Raw genomic sequence first — 15,387 nt, 5'->3', positions numbered from 1 at the left:
TCTCCATACCAAGCACACATGTCCACTGCCTGTTGTAATTGCACAGAAATGAGGGCGAGTGGTATAACTAAGCAGAGAGATGAATAGAGAAAGCTGAGAATTGAGTGAGACAGGGAGGTAAAGAATCACAGGAAGCATAATGATGACATGCTATCATGATCGTGAACGAATAGCAATTGTCTTCATCGGAAATATTTCATATATTCATCTTGAACCCTGCTATTGAGTGAATATCTAAATAGCTTACAAGGTTTCTGAGAGCATATCTGGATCTGTGAAAGTGGGGGAGAAAACACATTATGGTTAGCCATGGGGTTAACAATAATCATTCAGTGCAATAGCACGGGTAGCGTTCACTGCATAAAATGCATGCATTTCCCTGAGTAATGGCGTCTCAGAGAAAGGTAAATAGCGTAGCATCTGCGCCGCCATCCATATGGCGTTTACCTTTTCCAGCTCATATACCATGAAAAGGGGTAGAAGGGGAAAAAACAACAGTCCATTATGAGACAGCGTCCTACATATCATGTTCCCTGAGAAAACAGGGGAGCTCTCAACTGTCCTAATGATTTTAGCAGCCTGCTCCAGCCGTTCCAGCCTCTCAGCCGATGCTTTGCTCGGCGCCATCTCTATGATTGGGTAAAGATTGCAGATAGGGAACGAGAGCAGGGAGGGAGAAGCACAAAATAGACTCGGAGACGTCCATTCGCTTCGGTCATGTTAGTCTTGTCCAGCGGCGAGCAAAAATAAAAGTCTTGAGGATTTTAAGGTACAGTAAGTGCAGGAAGGAGGAAGGAAACAATTTCTTCAGGAAAAAAGACACGAGGAGGACTTAATGCGTGCAAAATTTCCCAGGTAGTCAATGTGACATTCAATTCACTACCCCCTTCTGTAGTAAAGGCTCACCATGGTGATGAGTGTGCAGAGCAGGTGGGAGACCAGCCACCGTCGTGTATCGTCTTTGTAAGCCAGTCTATAAAACACACTGAGTTTTGAGGGCTAGTTCCTTGTCAAAGTACCCTGCGAGGAAAAAGTTTCTCAACCCCAGCTGTTACCCTATACATTTCATTACTGCAGCCAGGGGCCTAGTCCTGTTAGTTTCCGTGTCCTTAGCCATGTCAGTTAGCCCAAATGGGCTCTGGTTAGCCACAGACTCACTATATACGATGCTGCGCAACTAGTGCTAGTCATAGGCGCTAGACTGGCCTACCATGCCAGTGACGTAGCTGGTTGTTGAAATCCAACATGGCGGCGCCCGTGTAACAACAACACCATTTTCACCGTATCATTTTGTCCCTTTTAACAAATCCAGCCATTTTAATCATTGTACCAATGAGAAGAAATAAAATACATCTGTTATATCACATTTACTTCAAATTTCAGTTCAGTTCATCTTTAAGTGTGCATTCTACATGTCATTTCAGATCAAAAACATTAAGATTTGTGTAGGTAGGTTTGTTCCGATTCTGACAAAATTGCAAATCATTGTGAAATCATCATATCATACACAGGGCCAATTAGCCGTGGCTATTTCTAGTTCAACAGGATGCTAGCCTCATAAATAGGTCAACTTTGAACATGTTCTTTTTTGTCCACCAGAAATAGTTAAAAAAAACCAAAAACATTTTACTCAAAAAAATAAATAAATAACTAAAAAATTCTAAATTACTGGCAGGGAGTTGGAAATAAGTAATCTTCCATGGTACACTGGCGCGGGTATGATCTACATCAATGAGTGTTGGCTAAGTAGGGCAACAGGGAGGCAGTTCAGAGAGCTATCGGTCAAGGCTGTCAGGAGGCGCGCCGGGGCGCAGAGCTGCTGGGTGTAAGACACCGACAGACGGTGGCATCGCGGCTAAGGTCAACACCGGCTCCACGTGGCCCCCGTCCATGAACGCTCCACACACACACTCACACACACACACACACCTACACACACATACGCACAAACTCACACACACACTCTCACCACCGATCCAGCCCTGTCCCCACTGACCGCTGTGATGTCAGGCCAAGTGGCAGCTCCCTCTGCCCGATCAGACCCAGCGCCTCTTGTTCGACGGCCAACTGGCAGCGCCGCTCTCCCACCCTCCCCTCGCCACGCCACGCTCGGGCGCACGGACGGGCCAGAGCTCCGCCTGGTTCCGTATGTTCGGTCCCTTTTTTTAGCCCCCGCTCTGATGGACGCTGCCCAGCCAGCCATGTCTGCTGGCCCCGGCAGAGGCAGAGGGAGAGCAGGATTAAACAGACCGCCCCTCCACCCCCGCTGCACCCCCCCATCCCATCTCACCCCTGCCCCACCCCCTACCCCCCCCTACCCCGGGAAAAAGAAGGGCAGCTGAACATAATCACCTATAATCTCAAATTCTGGGCCCCTTGATGATGAAGCTGGGGCTGGGCCTGACTCGCATGTGGGAGTCAAGAGCCTGACGGAGATGAGAGTGAGGGAGTGTGTGTTTGAGTGTGTGTGTCCATATATGTGTGTGTGTGTGTGTGTGTGTGTGTGTGTGTTTGAGTGTGTGGGTCCATATGTGCATGTGTCTATTTTGGCAAATCCTATTTCCTCTCTACATAACCCCTCCACACATCACCCCCACACACTCAAACTCTATATATATTCTGCACATTTGATGAATTTTAAGACCTTCTCTAATATCTTAAAAAATACAATTACTATGAGTTCTGAGTGCAGTCTGATGACTGATAGCTGGGCCTGAAGGCTTTGCCAGAGCTGACATATACGTTATTTGCGGAAATATTTTTATATTATATTGTTGTGGGATAGGCTGGTAAAATAAAACAATAAATCGAGCATACTTCTCCAGATTAAATGAGTGCCTGCACAATAGTGATTCCAGACATTCAAAAGCATTTGAAGGCATTTGTCAATAACTAAATGAAAGACATATTTAGGCTTTTTGAAGATCAATGTATTCCTTCTCATGTATTCTCCTCCTCAAAAAAAAAACGGAACCATGCTCAAAAATAAAACGGCGCACTATAAACGGACCACTACTCCGCTGCTTATTGATCCCATTAGGTCCTTAAGAGTGTGGATAACATGGAAGCCTCCGAGGAGAGGAGAGGCCGGGCAGGGAATTCTGTCCGCACGTAATGTGGTGGAGGATAAAGCGAGCATGGTTAATGTTGTCAAAAAGACGATGAAAAAGAGCGGCGTGGCGCCCCATTAATCTTTGGGGGCGGCCCCACACTCCAATCCCCCTCGGTCTTTTCCGTCCGGCCTGCCCACTCGCTCTTGATTTGTACCAACTGAGGAGGAATCGGCAGCAGTTGCCGTGCACGCCAATCGATATCGTCACTGGCCACGCATGCACACACACACACACACACAAGCGCACGCGCACATGTACATGCACACACGCACGCACGCACACACACACACACACACACACACACACACACACACATACATACAATTACACACGCACACACGCACACACACACACACACAAGAACACACACAGCTCAGAGGTGCAGCTGACCTCGCGGAGTAGCAAACTGACCCTTGGTGCTCGCTCAACCACTGCAACGTGACCAGAGACAAAAGAGTAGGAGGTTGGACCAGCATTGCATGAGGGGCGGATTTGCATATTGTGTCAGAAATACCGACACACAGAGACAGCGGGCGAGCCCCGAGTGAGTGGCTCGTTGTACCGCAGAACAACAACAAAAAAAACCAATGCGGAAAGAAAAAAACACAGAAAGGTTACACACCACCAAGGAGAGGAGAGAGAAGTGTGAAAATGAAATGTCACTCCGTGGCAGGGATGTCGGAGAACGGAGCCGGTATACTGAAGTGTGACGAGAGAGAGTCGGACGGTGATGTGACAGTCCAAGAGGAGGGGATTGTCAACACTTCTTTCGCTCACAACAAGCCAGAGGCCGAGGAGCGGTGCTGGTGGGTGGACGTCCGCGTTACCTTCGCAGGAATAAAAAATAAGGATGCGGCCTAATCTTATTCTGAGGAAACAAAGTTCCACGTAATTATCTTTTCTGAGATGACACTTTGAGTGTTTTTACTTAATAACATGATATGCATGGGGCCACTGATTTGATTCCCCCCCCACCCACTCCTGCCTCTTCAACTGTCTCGCTGTCGCAGTCTTCCCGCAGCAAGAGGCTGATGAGACTTTCTTTAATGGTACATGGCAATCATCTCCCATGTCGACTAATCATTTGTCACAAATCTAGCCTCGACAATGATTTAGATTAAGAGACTGTTATAGAGTGTAGCAAGGAAGCAGGGGGTTCACTTTGTCTCATGGAACAAGTCAAATCGAAACAACATTTTTAACTATCATTTGACCATGTTCAGGTTTGTGACTGTCTGTACCATAATTGAGACAACCTAGCTTCATGAAATCCCTCCGTAAAATGAAGGTTTGTTGTTGATAATGCTAAATTGCCATGAGCATTCAACGTGAGCTACATGATTGGGCACACATTTTGGCAAGCCCTTGGGCATGTTTTGTATACAATATATGAGTAGCACAAGTTAGCTAATAGATACATTATTAACAACCTCTCTATACACATTACCAGATTACAAAAAGCTTGAGAAATGGAACATCAAATGGGTTCTCGGTACAGTATCGGTACAAATCAAGAGATAGCTCACCTACCTTTCCGCTGATCTGCTTACTGGATGTCTTACAGCACTTGCAGGCCCCGGTCGATCGTTAAAGAAAGATGGAAGGTAGCTAGCTTCTACTGTTCTGAGAAGCCATTGCTTCTGACGTTCTGTGTAAAAGGAACACAATGGAGGAATTGATATTTATCCTCTGCTTGACGTCAATATTTACAGGCATTTAGCGCTAATGCAGTACCCATTTGTTAAACAAATTAAACCTAAAACTGAAATGCACATGATCCGACCTGATCAATTCAAACTAAAACTGAAATGTACATGATCCCACAACATTACATAGTGCAAGATTTGATAATGGTAGAGACTTCACTCTCCGGATTATAAGTCAGGATAGCATGAATTTGAAGCTGTTATTTTAACGGTATCCTACGGTACGTTATCTTCAAAGTCATTTTGATGGTAAACTAACTTGTAATCAGGGAGAATGGCATGCCTTCTGAGCTGTAGTCTACCCTTCTAAGGAGAACCAGCCTTGCAACTTATTTCTCCCTCAACTCAGAGAATCACAAATAACTTTACAGCAATTAATCAATAGCCTACTATTTTGAGATCATCTTTTATTGAGTAAACAAATCAATATGTATCATTTCTGTAGTAAATTAGTATTTCTGTTTAGCTTCAAGCTGCAGCCTACAGTATGTGGTCGACCTGACACAACCCAGAAGATCCTAACCGTCACAGTTAGACTGGTGGATGGACAGGACGAAGCGAAAGTGGGCCTGTTGAAGGGGGATATGACTGGAGACCATTTTGTGCTGACAGCTGGACAGATGGTCCCTCACACTCCTCCGATGGCCATCTTTAAGGGGGCAATTAAGGGCAGGTAAATTAGTGCACGTCCGTGCAGTCGCTGCTACAGGAATGGGGCACGCTAGGCTGCAGTTCTGCTCCGTCAGTGTGCCATTTGTCAGAATTAGAGGACAGAGCGAGGGAAAAAAACAAAGGCAGGCAAAGATGGAATGCACCACTCAGGACATTACAAAGGCCACTTAAAATATATTTATCTGAAGGCTTAGACACGCCAGCAAATAATCACAACCTCAATTAGACACAACTGCGGAAAAAAACCCACAATAAATGGAGCGATAAAACTCACAAACAAAGCCACCGCGTGTGACAAGTATTGCCTCTTAAGTGCCTACACAAACTGGGAGGAAGGGAAGACGGTAAAACTAAAGTCGGAGAAAAAAAGTCGGACTCAGTTTTTGCTGCGAAAAAGGCACGCCCCAGACGCCCATTAAGACGGCACAGGCTCTGGCATAAACCTTCGTAATGGAGCACTTCACCTTCTATGAGCAGGTGCTGCTATGCTGCTGGAGATGGTGTGCTTCGGCAGGAGGATATTTCAGTAGCAGCCCCCCGCCCCCCCCCCTCCCTCAAGATTCCGTGTCCTGGCCCTGACCCCCCCGTACACACTCCCCTGCTGCCGCACGACGGCTCGCGTTCCGTTTAACATTTTATCCCCGACGCCGAGGTTGTCGAGCGTCGTCGACGTCGTGCGCTCGCGGGGAGATGAAAGATTTACGGCGAGCGTCGCTTAATTAAACCCCCTCTCTGTTGTGCGTTCGCTCGCCTCCTCCGACAGCGTGACAGTGGGGAGGCAATGGGAGACGGTTAAATTAAAAGAAAACTCCTAAAGTTCAGCCTCGTAGAAAAGGAGGGGAGACTAAAACTTTGCCTGGATCTTTTTTTCCCCTCCTTTTCGTTTTTTTTTTAAACTTTTCAACACTTTCATTAAAAAGTGCAGTTGCTACCGCACATCCTCAGCTGTGGGGACCCTCTCTCAACTAACAGCGTGTGATGGGAGGGGAGATGACGAAGGGGGTTAGCTGTGGGATCCACGGGAGACAGAGGCGACCCAGAGCCTGAAATGGGACGTCGTGTGCCCCTCTTTGAAAGGCATGCTAATGGGCTTGAGACAGAAGCCTTGATGTCGGAGGGCTTCACTTTCCTGCCGTCGCTCTCTATCTCTCTCTCTTTCTCTCTCTCTCTCTCGTTCTCCTCGGGAGGCAACACAAATCATATCCTCGTTCGAGCTTTGATCAGGGTCCGCATTAACCGTCCATGCTCACCGTAATGGCCCCGGTCTATTACAACAGGCGAGGAACTCCATTACTGCCTCCATTCATGAATCATTAACCAGCCGTTATGGTCAATACAGCCCATGATGAAGTGCTGATGGCTAACTGGAGCCCCTGTGCCTTAAAAGGACTGAGGTTGGTTGCCAAATTTAAGAAGTTCAACTAAGTTAGAACTGCAGTGACTTTAGAGTATGTGGATCATTATCATCGAGAATGATTTTTTCCCCCTTTTTTTTCGTTCAGGATTGCAACAAGTGACTTAATACTTTTGAACTAATATTCAAGGAATTTGAACTCAAAACCAAGGCTGATACATTGGGAAGCTCTAAGGGGACTCTGGTTGCTAATTACACTGAAGTACACAGAATATTTCCATGCACCTTCGGAGAAAATCAATATGAGACGCATATGCAATGCCCTTCTTTCTTCTGTAGCATCGGCACACAGTTTGCCTTCTGAAAACGACACTCATCTGAGCTTACGGAAAATATCAGAGTACTGTAATTTAGAAGTTAGATTGTGCAATTGCTTTAATTGCTTTTGTGGCGTCTTCTGAATTTCCGGGCTCATGAGATTGAAAGACACAGCTTGAGATCGACTTGGAAAAAAACAAATAATGCAGCGACAGGGAATGAGTCAGAGAAGGCGTCGAGGCTCCGGGCTGACAAAGGGGGAGACCAGACGCAAGGTAGACAGACGGACAGATCTCTTGAAGCAAAGCCTGCATTCCGCGCTCGAGAAAATAAATAAATATGTGAGCACAAGAAGAAAAGATTTTTGGCATTTCACTGGCTGGGAATGTGTCGACTTTGGCACTTGCTGCATAGTGGGGGTGACTGAGGAAGGTGGAGAGGGTGAAGAAGGGTGAGGGGGGGTGGGGGGGCGGAAGACAGACAGAGGGTGGAGAGAGGACTTGACGAGCCGTCACACATGGATGCTGCTTGGGAGCACAAAATTGATGAGTTCATCTTCTGCTCATTATTGTCGTGATGGATCAGATTGCCGACTTCCCGCAAAGGCGGCTTAATGACTCCACGACACAAATCAGGCCTACTCCAGCTTTATACTTGTCTGTCCGTTAATGTCTCGCACACGACTCCTCTGATGTGCTTTAAACAAAATTGATAATTGCCCCGTGTCTCCATCATTGTAATAAATGACGTCGTCGAAGGGCCATTCATATTGTTTTTCTTTTTTTTCCCCCACGCATTCTCAGAGTTTTTCAAAGCCCCGCTCAGGAGTCAAGTGATGGCATTTAACTTCCATCTATCATGTCGTCCCACGACCCCCCCACCAAGCTGTCATGCATTCTCATCAGTCGCTGCTAAGCTTAATAAACCGGCGTGAGTTATTGTCACAGCACCCCCCGTTAGCCGTATTGTCATCGGTATGGTCCGGCAAACCCTGCGATAGCTCGAGTGTGCTGATGTGTCCACAGGCCTGTGCTGAACCTCCGGGCCACTATAGCGTAGTACTGCTAGGTCTAACAAGGTGGCATTATTGTCATAATTAACAGATATGATCTACCACTCACAACCGCCCCCCATCCCCATGCACCAGGACCTTCCCTTCCCTTCCTCTACCTCACCCCCCCACCTCACTTCCCCCACCCCACTCTCTCTCTCTCCGATCTCCACCTCGTATTTGTGTCCCGGCCGTTGTTAATGTCCTGGCTCTAATGGGGATGGCGTCTGCGCCAATCTGGCTTAAAAACTTCTGTCTGCCTCCAGCATCCCCTTATTTATTCAATAATGAGACCGCACGAGGCGGTGCCTCTATTCATAATGGAGCCGGCGGAACTGTCTCGGATCAGGGGAGGCAGCAGGGTAATATGCAGGGATAGATCTAATTGAGAGATGATTAGGGCCTCGCTCGCTGATTGACTCGAGGAGCCACGTAGCTCTGTCTCTGTCAATAACGCCGCAGTTAAGGAGTCTCGGCCGCGGACGCTGGCTCCACGGAAGTAATGCACGTGGCAGGGACGCGCCGCGCGTTGGGACATCGATACCAATTCTGTGGTCAGCCTCTGCTCGGCCCACCCCCCCCCCTCGCCTAGTTGAGGTATCAGCCCTCAACTCCCCTTCCCCTTCCCCTTCCCCTTCCCCACCACCCCCTCCCTCCACCATAGGCAGAGTGGTTGCATCCAGCTTAGCTGAAGCTAAAGAAAGAGAGAGAGAGACGTAGAGAGATAGAGAAAGAGAGATAGAGAAAGAGAGAGAGAGAGAGAGAGATTGGAGAATGGGGAGGGCGGTCCCCTGCCACATGTCATTTCAGTTCACAACAGCTGTCATCACAAAGTATAATTTGGCATTTTTCTAAAAAAAAAAAAGTAAATCCAAACTGAAGGTGTGTACTGAATAATAACTATATGTTGATGTCCCGCCATGTGGTCTGACAACATAATTGCCATAAAGCAATTTTTGCTTCCCACCATCGTTCAAGAATAGCTCGCCCAGTACAACACATAGTTAGGGACACTATAGCACACACACACACATGACAGTCTTTTGTTGTGATAAACAGCTTGATCATGCCTAGCTAAAAATCCATCACTAGCTCCCATATACAAGACACAAATATGAGCTTCAAAGGTAGCCCAGCGCCTGATATCCAACACACCAGCGCAGGGAGTTGTCTATGTGTTTTTGCCTTGGAGGGGAGGAAGAATCCCCGTAGGACGCTGGCCTTAATAAGCGATGCTGAGCTGCCACTCCTTTGGTCAAGCTATCTCTGACAGCGCAGGGACGGAGGGGCCGGGGAGCGGGAGCTATTAGGATAAGCAGATGCTACTCGGGCTGTCGCCCGGGAGGCAGCGAAGGCGAGAGAGAGAGAGAGAGACTGACCGTGGGGACTGGATGCGGGTGCTTTGATACATTCTGATACTGACCTGAGGCCCACCTCTGAGATGCAGGACCTGAGGATGGATGCTTGGGGGGAGGGCAAGGGAGAAAAGATACAGACAAACAAACAAACAAACAAAAACGATCAATGGCTGCTTGGTAATTGGACTGGGCCTTAATGAGGCCGCTGCGCACCTCTGTCAACCAGGGGTCTCGCACACTGGGAGGCCCCATCAAAGCCGAGGCGGAGCTCACCAAAGGCTCATCGCAGCGGCAGCGGCCCCCACACAAGGAGAGAGAGAGACTGTGGGGGAAAGAAATAACATGTCAGGGTCTCTTTTAAAGGCCCACACCGGGGCCCCCACACTCAGTCGCTCACTCTCAAAACATCCACCCGGGCCTTGCACTCCCCATGCCTTTTAAAAGCAATTTGCCACCGAGTTCTGAAAAAGAAACGCAGATGCTGCCCTTAGAAGAGCTCTTACTTTCCCCTCATTTTTAGACATTTTTTTAAATTTATTTCTCTTTTTTTTCAAACTCAGCGTTGTTTTTGCTTGTATGAGGTTTCTGGAGATGGTGATACAGCACAGATGCCCTCAGAACTTGTTTCGTTTCTTTTAATATATATATATATTATTTATTTTTTTATTATTATTATTTATTTTATTTTTTGGGAGGAGGATGTCAGGCTGAGATTCCGGGTTTGATGCCGACTCGTGTGTGATGTGACGCGGCGCGTTCTTGGAAAGCGCAGCGAGAGCAGGCGAGGGGAAGAGTTCTGTGACTTCTCTGAGCTGCAAGAGAATTCCAAATGAATATGCTAATCCGCCGTTCGGAGTCGCGCCCGCACGTGCTCCACACAACATCTAATCACCCAGGCTATCATTAAATTCCGACTTCTGCTGAAAACTACGAAACTCAGAAAACCAGGGGGTCTTCCCCCCCCCCCCATCCCAAATGGCATCACTGGTAAACTTGCGCTCCTTGAGAAGGCTTGGCGTACCTTTTTTCCGAGTGCAGGGTCAGGTGTGGTAGAGTGTGACCGGCTTGCTGTATGATTTATTGCTGGGCTTGCCTGTAAATTGCTAGGAGTCAATACAAACAGGCTGAACTTCCTCCTCAGAGATCGGGTTCGATATCCATCATTTTCTCATTTCCGTCGGACCCCTTATCAGCCTCGCGGCTTGTTATTACCATTTTTACCTAAGCCACAGGAGGCCAGGAAGACCTCAGCACCGCATTGGAGGCATCATTTTTAATGGGCAATCCATGACCATTCATAGATATATACTTTAATATGAGGGTCAGAACATTCGGTCAATAGCCTCCTTTTACAGGGGGGGAAATAAAGGTTTGCAAGTCGTTTTTGGCCGGGGAAAAGTAGAAAGCTCAATCCAAGGTCATTGCCCGCTGTCTGTCTTCCCCACCAGATTTTATTAGGATGAAGAGCAGCCGCTCTGATTCTGTCGAACAGTAATGGATAGAGACAGGGGATGTTTGGGAAATATGACAAGGAGAGAGAGGGCATTCGGAAGACCAAGAACAAGGAGTAGCGAACAAATGAGGTCGTTGCATGAGAAATGCAAATAGTGCACGTTTAAAGCAAGTCCGCTAACTGTCGTGCCTCGATACTCGACCTAATCTACCGCTGGTCAGGGGGTTGATCCTTTATTTATTAATTTATTTGTGCATGAGAGCGAGCCGGACAAATGGGCCACTTTGACTCTGCATCTATTAAGCCTAACACATGAAAGCGTGGAATTCTCTTTGGAGGCCTAGTGGCCTCTTGCACACCGCAGGTTTTATGGTAGGTTTAACCGTGAAATCTAAAAGGCTCATTAGATGAGCTTCAGACTTCCCTTTCCACATCTAAAGGGCAAATGCAATTCATATCCGAACTGGCATGTCTGGCTCAAATAAGACAAGGGCCATTATGCTGGAGACCTAGTCCGTGAGATCGTAAAAACTGGCTCCACGGGAGGGGAAAAAAATGAACAGGGAGGACAGACACACAGACACACACACACACACACTCTCTCACACACACACACACACACACACACACACACACACAAAACTTCCTGAAGTACTGGAGGACCTGAATGCTAAACATCCTCCCTGATGCGAGGAGATGGATGTGGCTCCGCGCCGCACATATGGCCTACAGCCCCAGGGCATTGTGGGATACGCTGGGTGGAAAAACAGGTAAACTGATAGGGCACATCATTATCGTCCGGTCCCCCTGTATGGCTCTGTGGAAGAGAGAGAGAGAGAGAGAGAGAGAGAGAGAGAGAGAGAGAGAGAGAGAGAGAGAGAGAGAGAGAGAGACGAGGGAGGGGGAAAGAGAGAGAGCACAAGTAGGAGAGGAGCATAGGGCAAGGAGGAAGTGATGGAATGAACTGGTGAGGAGGTAAAAGCAAATAAGAAAGAGTATAGAACTGTGAGGTAAAAGGGAAGGGGGGAAAAAAACAGCGAGCAAAGGGGTCTCGGTGGCTTTGCCATCTGCAATTCGGAGCAACCTGCTTTGCTCTAGCTGGTGTGTGTGTGTGTGTGTGGGTTGTCAGTTTGCAGTTGTGTGTGTATATATTTTCTCCCTTTTTGCCCCGTGTGTTGCTAGGGTGAGTGACAGCAGGTGGGGATGTGGACCAATTAGAGGTGGGCTGGAGGGTTTGATGAATGTCCCCCAGCCACCAGGCTCGGAGGAGGACCACCACTAGTGAGGTGTGTGTGTGTGTGTGTGTGTGTGTGTGTGTGTGCGTGTGTGTGTGTGTGTGTGTGTGTGTGTGAACTGGGGTTGGGAGGGGGTTGGTGATGGGCGGCCCGGTAAGGGATGTAACTTGACGTGATACAATGCCGAGCACAGTGGCCCCACAGCTGTCGAGGGGAATGAGCGTGATCACCCCGAGAAAAGCCACCAAACCCAGAGAAAGCCTGTGGAGCGGAGGCCTGTATCTCTGTGTGTGTGTGTGTGTGTGTGTGTGTGTGTGTGTGTGTGCGTGCGTGCGTGCGTGTGTGTGTTTATATACTGTACACTGTCTATAAATTATCCCCAGCCTCTCCTGTATCTCAAATGCTCAAATGCCCCTCTCCTCCAGCCAGATAAACAGTGTGTGTGAGTCATTAGCATGGCTCCACTGGTTGCCTGCCTGTCTGTGAGTGAGTGAGCGTTGCTCCTCAAGTGGCTGTGTGAATGAGACACTGTTGCATGACCAAATGAAAAGCAGAAAAAGTGAAAAGAAAAACAGAGTAGGAGAAATCCATTAGGCCGGTCACGTGACCTCATGCATGATGGCGCTGCTTTGTCAGAGGGGGGCTACTACAGTAGGTGCTGGAGTTTGGCATTGAAAAAATAAAAGCGCTCTGTCGAGGTCATCCGCTTGTTGCCAAGAGTAACGTGCGCAAGTATGAAAAGCTCTCCGAGCTAGTTTGTGTGCTGAATGTTGTTTTTTTCAGTTTTACAGTAGGTGGTGTTGATGAAAGGTATAAACAAAACTAAAGGCTTCTGAGCTATGCAGGGCAAATTGAGCTACTAACTGAAGTGAACTGCTGAAGAAATGTCTGAATTGTGGGCTCCGTTCAAGTGGATTTGAGTGAAAATAACAGTGTTGCAGAGACGGGGGGGGACCGTTAAACAAGGACGAACCTGAATGAAGACCCTAGAGCACTTCAGAAAGAAAAGAGGTCACAGTCATTTGCGTCTTAAGTGTGTTTGGTCTGAAAAATAAATCCCTTTTACATCTTACATGTAAGTCTTAAGATGCAAAGGACCTTGACTGGGAAAAAGTGGACGCAGTGGGCTTGGGTTCAATTTGAAGAATATTATGAAGAGGTAATGACCTCTGTAATTCCATGCCAACCGTGCGTGTGGAGTGACATCATCAAGTCATCCGTCAGTTTCTATTGGTTTCAGGTCATCACCTTAATCCTTGTGGACAGAAATGTACGAGTGAAGCCTTCACCAATAACCTAAATCTGCTATGAGTCAGTCACATCTCTACCAAAGCCCTATGAATGAAAAGACAAGGACCACACAGGAGGTGCAACCTGTGGTGGACTGCAGATGTTTTATTTTCCCTCTCAGTGAAAGCCTCTATTATTTTACTCGCATCTGTCCTCTCCATCTCTCTTCAGACGATAGAGAGAGAGAGAAAGAGATACAGTAGATAGACATATATATAGAGAGAGAGAAAGAGAGAGAGCATGAGTGCTTGTTTTGTACAGAGCAGGCCAGGGACAGAGTCATTCTCCAAGTCCAACATGCAGCTCAATGGGAGCACAGCTTTTATGCATCCCCCCCGTGTGTGGTCAGCCACTACCACAGCTTACCACAGCATTAATGTGTGCCAGAGTTCGCATGGGTCACAGACCTTGAAGGGATGCAATTACGGACTGCTGTCTCAAATGGAGAAGCAAGCTTATACACCGAGGTCATGATGTCTGAATGTTGCTAATAGATTGACTCCCTAAGCACTCTGTATGGACCATTTAGAATATTTAAAGGAAGTTTACACTCAATACAAATAAGTAAAGTCTAGTTGGGAATAAGTTTATTTGGTTGTATGGTTTTCTCCATCTCTATTATTGTATTAATATATGAATGATCCATGTTTTTTTTAATTCACTTGCTGAGTTTTGAAAGTTGTGAAAACATTTCCGAAATAATCTTAATAATCTTACGGAATTTCCTCTAGAGTTTTATTCAGACTTGAGTTGGGAAGCAATTGTTGAAAGTGGCAGGAGCTAAGGGTCAGAAGAAATTTGGAACAGTGAAATAAGTGACTTTTTTTTCCCTCTGCACTGTTGAAGGTTAGCAGAGATATCAGAGAAGTGCACGTCTCTGCCTCTCTGAGTTCCAAGTGAAGCAAGGCCAACTCCCCATGCACCATCTGATCTAGTTTGCACTGAGAGACAGATCAGATGGATCTATTTTAAATACTTAATGCTGTCTCTAATATAATTTATGTCACAAGCTGTTGCCTGGCATGGCAAGAGAATAGGATCAACAAATAAGATATTAGACTATTAAATCAAAACTTCTTCTGTGAGTTTTTAAGATTTTTTTTTTTCTGTGAAACAGGATGAGTAAATTGCAGTCTGCACATCTCACTTCCCACGAGAAGTTAACACCATGTGTGGGTTGGTGTGAACTCAAACTCATCCGAGTCTCTGCGGGAAAACAAGGAACAATAAAAACCCATCGATTCAACTTCTTGTCGACCCGAAACGTGATTATTTCCCTTCCTTTAGGACAAAGACGGATGCCCTATTTGCATAGGTGTGCGACACGACATGAGAAAAAGCAAAAAAAAAAAAAAAGCGTGGCATTTGAATTTCAAATTCCTGATTGGCACTCGACGTACGCCAGCGATGCAGGAAGGTGAAGGTCGAGGCCTGCGAGTCACCTGACAAGCGCTAATCCCCCTCTTAGCCATGTTTGCTTTCATACCAACATCAGTGGGCACGGCGCAATCGAGCGGTCAAAGTCTGTCTCCCCTTTAATTTATGCGCGAGTCTGAAGAGCAGATTAAGTCAATCCCGGCTACGCTGTCCGACGTGATGGATCTTTTTTACCGACTCCCCTGATATCTGAGGGAAGCTCCAGGGATGATTTCTTTATCTATGCATCCTGAGCTGAACTACTGAACTTGAAAAAAAAAAATAAGGCCATGTGACACAGGAAATTCTCCATCCTCCCACTCACCCACCCCTGTAACCACAGGCTACGAACAAACTCTGTGCCTGAGCACTCCAGCTAAACTGTCCTCAAGAGCATTGTAATCCACAACATTTTTTGGGG

This window comes from Sardina pilchardus, chromosome 21, assembly GCF_963854185.1.
Source record: "Sardina pilchardus chromosome 21, fSarPil1.1, whole genome shotgun sequence".
Lineage (NCBI taxonomy): Eukaryota > Metazoa > Chordata > Actinopteri > Clupeiformes > Clupeidae > Sardina > Sardina pilchardus.
The sequence above is the reverse complement of the archived record's forward strand: the minus strand, read 5'-3'. Positions refer to the sequence as shown.